The sequence below is a fragment of the Ambystoma mexicanum genome, unplaced genomic scaffold (assembly GCF_040938575.1).
Source record: "Ambystoma mexicanum isolate Mex_15411 unplaced genomic scaffold, UKY_AmexF1_1 Mex_scaf46, whole genome shotgun sequence".
NCBI lineage: Eukaryota > Metazoa > Chordata > Amphibia > Caudata > Ambystomatidae > Ambystoma > Ambystoma mexicanum.
Genome location: NW_027182462.1, coordinates 1,338,047 through 1,350,253, shown reverse-complemented (window position 1 = coordinate 1,350,253; position 12,207 = coordinate 1,338,047). Strand labels below are relative to the sequence as shown.

General features: G+C 43.5%; 14 non-coding genes across 14 annotated transcripts; 11 read left to right on the top strand and 3 right to left on the bottom strand.

The window, feature by feature from the left end:
• Positions 1-214: 214 nt before the first annotated feature.
• On the bottom strand, positions 215-309 carry TRNAI-UAU (transfer RNA isoleucine (anticodon UAU)). The gene is made up of 2 exons: positions 272-309; positions 215-250 (listed from the first exon to the last, which is right to left on the bottom strand). It is a non-coding gene; the product is annotated as a tRNA-Ile (tRNA).
• A 480-nt stretch (positions 310-789) lies between these two features.
• On the top strand, positions 790-866 carry TRNAS-GCU (transfer RNA serine (anticodon GCU)). The gene has a single exon. It is a non-coding gene; the product is annotated as a tRNA-Ser (tRNA).
• Positions 867-1,331: 465 nt separating this feature from the next.
• TRNAT-UGU (transfer RNA threonine (anticodon UGU)) lies at positions 1,332-1,403 on the top strand. Its single transcript has one exon. It is a non-coding gene; the product is annotated as a tRNA-Thr (tRNA).
• A 687-nt stretch (positions 1,404-2,090) lies between these two features.
• On the top strand, positions 2,091-2,172 carry TRNAS-GCU (transfer RNA serine (anticodon GCU)). Its single transcript has one exon. It is a non-coding gene; the product is annotated as a tRNA-Ser (tRNA).
• A 546-nt stretch (positions 2,173-2,718) lies between these two features.
• Positions 2,719-2,790, top strand: TRNAT-CGU (transfer RNA threonine (anticodon CGU)). Its single transcript has one exon. It is a non-coding gene; the product is annotated as a tRNA-Thr (tRNA).
• A 1,490-nt stretch (positions 2,791-4,280) lies between these two features.
• On the bottom strand, positions 4,281-4,375 carry TRNAI-UAU (transfer RNA isoleucine (anticodon UAU)). The gene is made up of 2 exons: positions 4,338-4,375; positions 4,281-4,316 (listed from the first exon to the last, which is right to left on the bottom strand). It is a non-coding gene; the product is annotated as a tRNA-Ile (tRNA).
• A 964-nt stretch (positions 4,376-5,339) lies between these two features.
• On the top strand, positions 5,340-5,411 carry TRNAT-UGU (transfer RNA threonine (anticodon UGU)). Its single transcript has one exon. It is a non-coding gene; the product is annotated as a tRNA-Thr (tRNA).
• Positions 5,412-6,098: 687 nt separating this feature from the next.
• Positions 6,099-6,180, top strand: TRNAS-GCU (transfer RNA serine (anticodon GCU)). The gene has a single exon. It is a non-coding gene; the product is annotated as a tRNA-Ser (tRNA).
• Positions 6,181-6,727: 547 nt separating this feature from the next.
• On the top strand, positions 6,728-6,799 carry TRNAT-CGU (transfer RNA threonine (anticodon CGU)). Its single transcript has one exon. It is a non-coding gene; the product is annotated as a tRNA-Thr (tRNA).
• A 1,488-nt stretch (positions 6,800-8,287) lies between these two features.
• TRNAI-UAU (transfer RNA isoleucine (anticodon UAU)) lies at positions 8,288-8,382 on the bottom strand. Its single transcript has 2 exons — positions 8,345-8,382; positions 8,288-8,323 (listed from the first exon to the last, which is right to left on the bottom strand). It is a non-coding gene; the product is annotated as a tRNA-Ile (tRNA).
• Positions 8,383-8,862: 480 nt separating this feature from the next.
• On the top strand, positions 8,863-8,939 carry TRNAS-GCU (transfer RNA serine (anticodon GCU)). The gene has a single exon. It is a non-coding gene; the product is annotated as a tRNA-Ser (tRNA).
• A 465-nt stretch (positions 8,940-9,404) lies between these two features.
• TRNAT-UGU (transfer RNA threonine (anticodon UGU)) lies at positions 9,405-9,476 on the top strand. The gene has a single exon. It is a non-coding gene; the product is annotated as a tRNA-Thr (tRNA).
• Positions 9,477-10,163: 687 nt separating this feature from the next.
• On the top strand, positions 10,164-10,245 carry TRNAS-GCU (transfer RNA serine (anticodon GCU)). The gene has a single exon. It is a non-coding gene; the product is annotated as a tRNA-Ser (tRNA).
• A 546-nt stretch (positions 10,246-10,791) lies between these two features.
• TRNAT-CGU (transfer RNA threonine (anticodon CGU)) lies at positions 10,792-10,863 on the top strand. The gene has a single exon. It is a non-coding gene; the product is annotated as a tRNA-Thr (tRNA).
• The last annotated feature ends 1,344 nt before the right edge of the window (positions 10,864-12,207 follow it).

The following is a 12,207-nucleotide window of genomic DNA, read 5'->3' as shown; positions in this document are numbered from 1 at the left end:
CTGTTCTATTTTCAAAAACCCTCCGTAGCTGTATTTAAAGCGCAAACACCCCATAAATAACTTGCAATGAGTATTCCATGTCTAAAAGGCAGAGGAGCTGTCATACAACATTAACTGACAATCAAGGAAACCTTGAGGTGAACCAAAAAATGTCCAGAACATTTATTGGTTCAATAATTCAGTTTTGAGGTGAATTAGTAAAAAGTTCCAAAGTTGCTCCAGGTGAGGCTTGAACTCACAACCTCGGCATTGCTCACTGCATGTACTGCTGTATAAGTACCGTGCGCTAACCGATTGCACCACTGGAGCTGCTGTGTTTTGGTTTTCGACATGAAACTACACCCACAAACACACACACAAGTGTACAAAAGCACCCACAAGCTCTGGCATTGTCTTTTTAGCTGACACCAAATTATGGCTGCCTTGTAGTGCCCATATTGTGCCACTGGAGCTTACCTTTTAGCCTGATATACACTTTGCCACTGATGTTCAGCCAATGGTGCAGTCAAATGTCCCTTCTACATTTTTGTCATGCTGCAGGCAGTGCCACTGGAGCCAGCATGATGCTCTTCCTCATATTCAACACGTGTCAATTGAAACACCTCCCAATGTCATCTTGGCGATGCCTATAAACACCCCAGGACTTTGATGAATTTTTCTCAACAGCAAGTGAGGCAGTTTTCCTGCAAACGGCTGGATGTACCTCAACAAGGAACGCATTGTGGTTCTATTTTGAAGATGTTTGTGTTATTACCTGTAAAGACTTGAATGCCTAACATAATCCCTGTAGACGAGGTGGCCGAGTGGTTAAGGCGATGGACTGCTAATCTGCTGTACACGCGTGGGTTCGAATCCCACCTTCGTCGATTTTAACTTTTGAAATCTTTTTTAAACATCTGCATTGCTCTAAGCACCATTGCCATTGGCTTTCAAAGAACATACAGACAAAAGTGAAAATATGCATGTTAGTTGATTAAGAAGGACACAAACAAGGTTGTCGTGTTACTGGCAGGAATGCAATCTGCTGTGCTTGACTACCCTTTGAGCCAGAATCCGGATAGAAATTTAAAAAAGCAAAGGTAATATCCATATTGTCTCTCTGCTGCAATGTACATGTTTTTTTCAACTTTCACGCATCACATCTCCTCATTAGTCACCCTAAAATTGCGCGGAATACGCACAAATTAGCTGCTCCTCAAAAAATCGGCCAGAAAAAAACAGGTCAAATCACAATCATATACATACATTCTCATACACCCTTCAAATATGTCTACCCAGTAAACATCATGTTGTGTGCTCGTTGTGTTGCTGTTATGCGTCATAACCTGAGGGGCTCTGTAGCTCAGTGGCAGAGCACTGGTCTTGTAAACCAGGGGTCGTGAGTTCGATCCTCATCAGGGCCTCCAAATGGTAATTTTCTTGAACATTGTTGAATAGGAACTGATATTGCACATTGTACCTGTGCAACCTTTTACCAATGGATTCGGGCCTATAACAAAGCCACAAGCGCAAGGTGTCTGAATAGTCTGTGGGGAAGGTCGGCTTTCTGGACCTAATTTCTTCAAGAAAAAGACCTTGATAATCTTGTGATGACAGATGCAGATGATCACGGTGAAGCCCTTACTCTATTGAACAGTACAGCGGTTCTGGGTTGCACGCCTTTCTCTATTTTCAGGGACGTTGATGTGGCAAAATTTAATTGGAAAAGGGTTATTGCCATCACTCACTATTTAAATTCAATGACATCACAGGAAGCAGCAGCATCTGAACTTTGATCTTGGCTGGAAACGTTGAATGATGCCAAACACTGGGAAACTGGAGCTTGCGTTATGCTGGTTTTACTACTAATGGTGTGCCATACGGAAGCTCAAGCACCTTCCTCTGGATTAGTGTTGTGAACCCTCCAGGAGCTCTTGTTATATTTTTCTGAACTTCAACTTGATGTGTTTATCTATCAATGGCCGGGTAAGGAAGAACGAGTCAACGATCTTGTTTCTACTATGACAAACATGATCTATTTTTCACTGACTTTGCACCACCATTGTTTTATCTCTTCTTTAAGCATGGGACTCGAGCACCGTTCCCAAACAGACGAGGTGGCCGAGTGGTTAAGGTGATGGACTGCTAATCCATTGTGCTCTGCACGCGTGGGTTCGAATCCCACCTTCGTCGTATTTTTTCTTTATAGTCTGCATTTAAACATAGACCAAAGTCTTTCAACCTCCCTGTGAAAGACAGGAATGAGTACAGATATGGAAATAGAGATGTAAAAATAAGTTCATTGGTGCAGGCGGAGAATGAAATTAGTCAAAGACTTTCCTCGTAGGTTTCCATTCTTTACTATTATAGGAGCCAAAATCAGCGCAGTTAGTAAATTCCCAAGCTTACATCCCGAATTCTTTTTTCTTTTAGTTGTCTGCCTTTTACATGTTCCTTTTGCCATCATTCTGACCTGCTATCTAAACTCATGAACCTGTTCAGCATCCTACTCAATACATACATACCCGTAAAAGTACATACTCAAACGCATACCGACAATGTATCACCAACATAAGCACACACGCTTTCGCAAATCAGATGTATGATGACGTACTGAACACATGCAGAGATATACAGCCATTTTTACACAACCAGAAATTCATATACCTGGAGATCTACCTAGGTAAAACCCATGGTTTCTTTGCACTTTCTGTTGTTGGCTGTGAGCAAGCAGCAGGTGGCCTTGTAGCTCAGTGGCAGAGCACTGGTCTCGTAAACCAGGGGTCATGAGTTCAAACCTCATCAGGGCCTTGGGCGGATTATTTTCAAAAAGCACGGGGAAGAGAAGCCAGAGTTGCACCATCTACAGAGAACCTTTTATGACGGGATGCATCCTCATAATTGAAGTCTTCCACAGAAGGAGTGAAATAGAGTTCGAGAGGAAGGCCTAATGTTTTCAGGCAAAGACTGACAAAAACCTTGCAATGTCGCATGTAGCTGCTTTGGTGAAAAGACTGTTCAAGTTCACAATGCAACGGAGGGGTGTTCCCCATCTCCATACAATCATCTCTTTGATAATGTAAACGTGCCAGGCGTGTTGAAAGACAAAGACAGACACAACCGCACATACCAGTTGAAGAAAGACAGCCAGCAAACACATTTGTATAGAGGTAAGCAAGCCTCAATTAGAGATGTGAGTCCCTCCGTTTCTGCGGGAGTCCACAAGTTTAATAAAAAATGAACACATATCTTTCATGTTCTAATGATTACCAATCTTTCTGATTAGCTCTGCATAGCTCCAATGGCTATGTGTGTGTGTGTGTGTGTGTATGTGCCCGTGTGTGTAGGGGAAGGGGTCGGTAGATGTGTTCACGCAGAGCAAGTTGCATACATCGCCAACAGCCATTCTCTCCTGCTCCTGTGCATCCAGTTCGGAAGCGAACCCACCCAATTGTTCTATATGTCTGCTACCCTGACCGCATTCACACATCATTGGCTATTAGTATGCAGCTTGTGGGCGCTGTCAATGGGATATAAGCACCATTCCCCATGTCTGCAATAGCTAGACCAGATTCTGAGGTATGAGGAGCAGGGGTCCAGGCACTTCGCCTGACAAACGCCGGGCTTAGCCCTGCCGGGCCTAGCCCTGAGGGGCCTAACTGGGCATGGCCCTGTGTAAGGTAGGGTGAGCAGGGGACCACTTGCAACTAACCTTCGGCACCAATCAGGCATGGAGAGGTCTGTGCAAATGCCCAGCCCTTTAGCAATCTCGATCTGCAAAACCTTCAACTCCTAATTCTCATGGCTCCCAGAAGCCCTAGCCCATATGCAAATGAGGCGAGTTCCTATCAGCATCCTTGTTCTGCTTGATTTTATCAAAGTGACTGCCTGATTAGTGAAAGGGTATTTATTCTCAGAGGTTTGCTTCAAAGGCGATAATGCAGTAAATAGACAACATTATTCTTTGTAAGTTGATATTGTCTCCTGGATCCTACTCCAGTAACCCTTTTTCTACCTTTACAAATGTCTTCCGTAAGTGGTGCTCAGCAGAAAATGGAGTATAATAACAGTTGACATTTTTTATTTTCTGTTCTATTTTCAAAAACCCTCCGTAGCTGTATTTAAAGCGCAAACACCCCATAAATAACTTGCAATGAGTATTCCATGTCTAAAAGGCAGAGGAGCTGTCATACAACATTAACTGACAATCAAGGAAACCTTGAGGTGAACCAAAAAATGTCCAGAACATTTATTGGTTCAATAATTCAGTTTTGAGGTGAATTAGTAAAAAGTTCCAAAGTTGCTCCAGGTGAGGCTTGAACTCACAACCTCGGCATTGCTCACTGCATGTACTGCTGTATAAGTACCGCGCGCTAACCGATTGCGCCACTGGAGCTGCTGTGTTTTGGTTTTCGACATGAAACTACACCCACAAACACACACACAAGTGTACAAAAGCACCCACAAGCTCTGGCATTGTCTTTTTAGCTGACACCAAATTATGGGTGCCTTGTAGTGCCCATATTGTGCCACTGGAGCTTACCTTTTAGCCTGATATACACTTTGCCACTGATGTTCAGCCAATGGTGCAGTCAAATGTCCCTTCTACATTTTTGTCATGCTGCAGGCAGTGCCACTGGAGCCAGCATGATGCTCTTCCTCATATTCAACACGTGTCAATTGAAACACCTCCCAATGTCATCTTGGCGATGCCTATAAACACCCCAGGACTTTGATGAATTTTTCTCAACAGCAAGTGAGGCAGTTTTCCTGCAAACGGCTGGATGTACCTCAACAAGGAACGCATTGTGGTTCTATTTTGAAGATGTTTGTGTTATTACCTGTAAAGACTTGAATGCCTAACATAATCCCTGTAGACGAGGTGGCCTTCGTCGATTTTAACTTTTGAAATCTTTTTTAAACATCTGCATTGCTCTAAGCACCATTGCCATTGGCTTTCAAAGAACATACAGACAAAAGTGAAAATATGCATGTTAGTTGATTAAGAAGGACACAAACAAGGTTGTCGTGTTACTGGCAGGAATGCAATCTGCTGTGCTTGACTACCCTTTGAGCCAGAATCCGGATAGAAATTTAAAAAAGCAAAGGTAATATCCATATTGTCTCTCTGCTGCCATGTACATGTTTTTTTCAACTTTCACGCATCACATCTCCTCATTAGTCACCCTAAAATTGCGCGGAATACGCACAAATTAGCTGCTCCTCAAAAAATCGCCCAGAAAAAAACAGGTCAAATCACAATCATATACATACATTCTCACACACCCTTCAAATATGTCTACCCAGTAAACATCATGTTGTGTGCTCGTTGTGTTGCTGTTATGCATCAGAAACTGAGGGGCTCTGTAGCTCAGTGGCAGAGCACTGGTCTTGTAAACCAGGGGTCGTGAGTTCGATCCTCATCAGGGCCTCCAAATGGTAATTTTCTTGAACATTGTTGAATAGGAACTGATATTGCACATTGTACCTGTGCAACCTTTTACCAATGGATTCGGGCCTAAAACAAAGCCACAAGCGCAAGGTGTCTGAATAGTCTGTGGGGAAGGTCGGCTTTCTGGACCTAATTTCTTCAAGAAAAAGACCTTGATAATCTTGTGATGACAGATGCAGATGATCACGGTGAAGCCCTTACTCTATTGAACAGTACAGCGGTTCTGGGTTGCACGCCTTTCTCTATTTTCAGGGACGTTGATGTGGCAAAATTTAATTGGAAAAGGGTTATTGCCATCACTCACTATTTAAATTCAATGACATCACAGGAAGCAGCAGCATCTGAACTTTGATCTTGGCTGGAAACGTTGAATGATGCCAAACACTGGGAAACTGGAGCTTGCGTTATGCTGGTTTTACTACTAATGGTGTGCCATACGGAAGCTCAAGCACCTTCCTCTGGATTAGTGTTGTGAACCCTCCAGGAGCTCTTGTTATATTTTTCTGAACTTCAACTTGATGTGTTTATCTATCAATGGCCGGGTAAGGAAGAACGAGTCAACGATCTTGTTTCTACTATGACAAACATGATCTATTTTTCACTGACTTTGCACCACCATTGTTTTATCTCTTCTTTAAGCATGGGACTCGAGCACTGTTCCCAAACAGACGAGGTGGCAGAGTGGTTAAGGCGATGGACTGCTAATCCATTGTGCTCTGCACGCGTGGGTTCGAATCCCACCTTCGTCGTATTTTTTCTTTATAGTCTGCATTTAAACATAGACCAAAGTCTTTCAACCTCCCTGTGAAAGACAGGAATGAGTACAGATATGGAAATAGAGATGTAAAAATAAGTTCATTGGTGCAGGCGGAGAATGAAATTAGTCAAAGACTTTCCTCGTAGGTTTCTATTCTTTACTATTATAGGAGCCAAAATCAGCGCAGTTAGTAAATTCCCAAGCTTACATCCCAAATTCTTTTTTCTTTTAGTTGTCTGCCTTTTACATGTTCCTTTTTGCCATCATTCTGACCTGCTATCTAAACTCATGAACCTGTTCAGCATCCTACTCAATACATACATACCCGTAAAAGTACATACTCAAACGCATACCGACAATGTATCACCAACATAAGCACACACGCTTTCGCAAATCAGATGTATGATGACGTACTGAACACATGCAGAGATATACAGCCATTTTTACACAACCAGAAATTCATATACCTGGAGATCTACCTAGGTAAAACCCATGGTTTCTTTGCACTTTCTGTTGTTGGCTGTGAGCAAGCAGCAGGTGGCCTTGTAGCTCAGTGGCAGAGCACTGGTCTCGTAAACCAGGGGTCATGAGTTCAAACCTCATCAGGGCCTCGGGCGGATTATTTTCAAAAAGCACGGGGAAGAGAAGCCAGAGTTGCACCATCTACAGAGAACCTTTTATGACGGGATGCATCCTCATAATTGAAGTCTTCCACAGAAGGAGTGAAATAGAGTTCGAGAGGAAGGCCTAATGTTTTCAGGCAAAGACTGACAAAAACCTTGCAATGTCGCATGTAGCTGCTTTGGTGAAAAGACTGTTCAAGTTCACAATGCAACGGAGGGGTGTTCCCCATCTCCATACAATCATCTCTTTGATAATGTAAACGTGCCAGGCGTGTTGAAAGACAAAGACAGACACAACCGCACATACCAGTTGAAGAAAGACAGCCAGCAAACACATTTGTATAGAGGTAAGCAAGCCTCAATTAGAGATGTGAGTCCCTCCGTTTCTGCGGGAGTCCACAAGTTTAATAAAAAATGAACACATATCTTTCATGTTCTAATGATTACCAATCTTTCTGATTAGCTCTGCATAGCTCCAATGGCTATGTGTGTGTGTGTGTGTGTATGTGCCCGTGTGTGTAGGGGAAGGGGTCGGTAGATGTGTTCACGCAGAGCAAGTTGCATACATCGCCAACAGCCATTCTCTCCTGCTCCTGTGCATCCAGTTCGGAAGCGAACCCACCCAATTGTTCTATATGTCTGCTACCCTGACCGCATTCACACATCATTGGCTATTAGTATGCAGCTTGTGGGCGCTGTCAATGGGATATAAGCACCATTCCCCATGTCTGCAATAGCTAGACCAGATTCTGAGGTATGAGGAGCAGGGGTCCAGGCACTTCGCCTGACAAACGCCGGGCTTAGCCCTGCCGGGCCTAGCCCTGAGGGGCCTAACTGGGCATGGCCCTGTGTAAGGTAGGGTGAGCAGGGGACCACTTGCAACTAACCTTCGGCACCAATCAGGCATGGAGAGGTCTGTGCAAATGCCCAGCCCTTTAGCAATCTCGATCTGCAAAACCTTCAACTCCTAATTCTCATGGCTCCCAGAAGCCCTAGCCCATATGCAAATGAGGCGAGTTCCTATCAGCATCCTTGTTCTGCTTGATTTTATCAAAGTGACTGCCTGATTAGTGAAAGGGTATTTATTCTCAGAGGTTTGCTTCAAAGGCGATAATGCAGTAAATAGACAACATTATTCTTTGTAAGTTGATATTGTCTCCTGGATCCTACTCCAGTAACCCTTTTTCTACCTTTACAAATGTCTTCCGTAAGTGGTGCTCAGCAGAAAATGGAGTATAATAACAGTTGACATTTTTTATTTTCTGTTCTATTTTCAAAAACCCTCCGTAGCTGTATTTAAAGCGCAAACACCCCATAAATAACTTGCAATGAGTATTCCATGTCTAAAAGGCAGAGGAGCTGTCATACAACATTAACTGACAATCAAGGAAACCTTGAGGTGAACCAAAAAATGTCCAGAACATTTATTGGTTCAATAATTCAGTTTTGAGGTGAATTAGTAAAAAGTTCCAAAGTTGCTCCAGGTGAGGCTTGAACTCACAACCGCGGCATTGCTCACTGCATGTACTGCTTTATAAGTACCGCGCGCTAACCGATTGCGCCACTGGAGCTGCTGTGTTTTGGTTTTCGACATGAAACTACACCCACAAACACACACACAAGTGTACAAAAGCACCCACAAGCTCTGGCATTGTCTTTTTAGCTGACACCAAATTATGGGTGCCTTGTAGTGCCCATATTGTGCCACTGGAGCTTACCTTTTAGCCTGATATACACTTTGCCACTGATGTTCAGCCAATGGTGCAGTCAAATGTCCCTTCTACATTTTTGTCATGCTGCAGGCAGTGCCACTGGAGCCAGCATGATGCTCTTCCTCATATTCAACACGTGTCAATTGAAACACCTCCCAATGTCATCTTGGCGATGCCTATAAACACCCCAGGACTTTGATGAATTTTTCTCAACAGCAAGTGAGGCAGTTTTCCTGCAAACGGCTGGATGTACCTCAACAAGGAACGCATTGTGGTTCTATTTTGAAGATGTTTGTGTTATTACCTGTAAAGACTTGAATGCCTAACATAATCCCTGTAGACGAGGTGGCCGAGTGGTTAAGGCGATGGACTGCTAATCTGCTGTACACGCGTGGGTTCGAATCCCACCTTCGTCGATTTAAACTTTTGAAATCTTTTTTAAACATCTGCATTGCTCTAAGCACCATTGCCATTGGCTTTCAAAGAACATACAGACAAAAGTGAAAATATGCATGTTAGTTGATTAAGAAGGACACAAACAAGGTTGTCGTGTTACTGGCAGGAATGCAATCTGCTGTGCTTGACTACCCTTTGAGCCAGAATCCGGATAGAAATTTAAAAAAGCAAAGGTAATATCCATATTGTCTCTCTGCTGCCATGTACATGTTTTTTTCAACTTTCACGCATCACATCTCCTCATTAGTCACCCTAAAATTGCGCGGAATACGCACAAATTAGCTGCTCCTCAAAAAATCGCCCAGAAAAAAACAGGTCAAATCACAATCATATACATACATTCTCACACACCCTTCAAATATGTCTACCCAGTAAACATCATGTTGTGTGCTCGTTGTGTTGCTGTTATGCGCCATAACCTGAGGGGCTCTGTAGCTCAGTGGCAGAGCACTGGTCTTGTAAACCAGGGGTCGTGAGTTCGATCCTCATCAGGGCCTCCAAATGGTAATTTTCTTGAACATTGTTGAATAGGAACTGATATTGCACATTGTACCTGTGCAACCTTTTACCAATGGATTCGGGCCTATAACAAAGCCACAAGCGCAAGGTGTCTGAATAGTCTGTGGGGAAGGTCGGCTTTCTGGACCTAATTTCTTCAAGAAAAAGACCTTGATAATCTTGTGATGACAGATGCAGATGATCACGGTGAAGCCCTTACTCTATTGAACAGTACAGCGGTTCTGGGTTGCACGCCTTTCTCTATTTTCAGGGACGTTGATGTGGCAAAATTTAATTGGAAAAGGGTTATTGCCATCACTCACTATTTAAATTCAATGACATCACAGGAAGCAGCATCATCTGAACTTTGATCTTGGCTGGAAACGTTGAATGATGCCAAACACTGGGAAACTGGAGCTTGCGTTATGCTGGTTTTACTACTAATGGTGTGCCATACGGAAGCTCAAGCACCTTCCTCTGGATTAGTGTTGTGAACCCTCCAGGAGCTCTTGTTATATTTTTCTGAACTTCAACTTGATGTGTTTATCTATCAATGGCCGGGTAAGGAAGAACGAGTCAACGATCTTGTTTCTACTATGACAAACATGATCTATTTTTCACTGACTTTGCACCACCATTGTTTTATCTCTTCTTTAAGCATGGGACTCGAGCACCGTTCTCAAACAGACGAGGTGGCCGAGTGGTTAAGGTGATGGACTGCTAATCCATTGTGCTCTGCACGCGTGGGTTCGAATCCCACCTTCGTCGTATTTTTTCTTTATAGTCTGCATTTAAACATAGACCAAAGTCTTTCAACCTCCCTGTGAAAGACAGGAATGAGTACAGATATGGAAATAGAGATGTAAAAATAAGTTCATTGGTGCAGGCGGAGAATGAAATTAGTCAAAGACTTTCCTCGTAGGTTTCCATTCTTTACTATTATAGGAGCCAAAATCAGCGCAGTTAGTAAATTCCCAAGCTTACATCCCGAATTCTTTTTTCTTTTAGTTGTCTGCCTTTTACATGTTCCTTTTGCCATCATTCTGACCTGCTATCTAAACTCATGAACCTGTTCAGCATCCTACTCAATACATACATACCCGTAAAAGTACATACTCAAACGCATACCGACAATGTATCACCAACATAAGCACACACGCTTTCGCAAATCAGATGTATGATGACGTACTGAACACATGCAGAGATATACAGCCATTTTTACACAACCAGAAATTCATATACCTGGAGATCTACCTAGGTAAAACCCATGGTTTCTTTGCACTTTCTGTTGTTGGCTGTGAGCAAGCAGCAGGTGGCCTTGTAGCTCAGTGGCAGAGCACTGGTCTCGTAAACCAGGGGTCATGAGTTCAAACCTCATCAGGGCCTCGGGCGGATTATTTTCAAAAAGCACGGGGAAGAGAAGCCAGAGTTGCACCATCTACAGAGAACCTTTTATGACGGGATGCATCCTCATAATTGAAGTCTTCCACAAAAGGAGTGAAATAGAGTTCGAGAGGAAGGCCTAATGTTTTCAGGCAAAGACTGACAAAAACCTTGCAATGTCGCATGTAGCTGCTTTGGTGAAAAGACTGTTCAAGTTCACAATGCAACGGAGGGGTGTTCCCCATCTCCATACAATCATCTCTTTGATAATGTAAACGTGCCAGGCGTGTTGAAAGACAAAGACAGACACAACCGCACATACCAGTTGAAGAAAGACAGCCAGCAAACACATTTGTATAGAGGTAAGCAAGCCTCAATTAGAGATGTGAGTCCCTCCGTTTCTGCGGGAGTCCACAAGTTTAATAAAAAATGAACACATATCTTTCATGTTCTAATGATTACCAATCTTTCTGATTAGCTCTGCATAGCTCCAATGGCTATGTGTGTGTGTGTGCGTATGTGCCCGTGTGTGTAGGGGAAGGAGTCGGTAGATGTGTTCACGCAGAGCAAGTTGCGTACATCGCCAACAGCCATTCTCTCCTGCTCCTGTGCATCCAGTTCGGAAGCGAACCCACCCAATTGTTCTATATGTCTGCTACCCTGACCGCATTCACACATCATTGGCTATTAGTATGCAGCTTGTGGGCGCTGTCAATGGGATATAAGCACCATTCCCCATGTCTGCAATAGCTAGACCAGATTCTGAGGTATGAGGAGCAGGGGTCCAGGCACTTCGCCTGACAAACGCCGGGCTTAGCCCTGCCGGGCCTAGCCCTGAGGGGCCTAACTGGGCATGGCCCTGTGTAAGGTAGGGTGAGCAGGGGACCACTTGCAACTAACCTTCGGCACCAATCAGGCATGGAGAGGTCTGTGCAAATGCCCAGCCCTTTAGCAATCTCGATCTGCAAAACCTTCAACTCCTAATTCTCATGGCTCCCAGAAGCCCTAGCCCATATGCAAATGAGGCGAGTTCCTATCAGCATCCTTGTTCTGCTTGATTTTATCAAAGTGACTGCCTGATTAGTGAAAGGGTATTTATTCTCAGAGGTTTGCTTCAAAGGCGATAATGCAGTAAATAGACAACATTATTCTTTGTAAGTTGATATTGTCTCCTGGATCCTACTCCAGTAACCCTTTTTCTACCTTTACAAATGTCTTCCGTAAGTGGTGCTCAGCAGAAAATGGAGTATAATAACAGTTGACATTTTTTATTTTCTGTTCTATTTTCAAAAACCCTCCGTAGCTGTATTTAAAGCGCAAACACCCCATAAATAACTTGCAATGAGT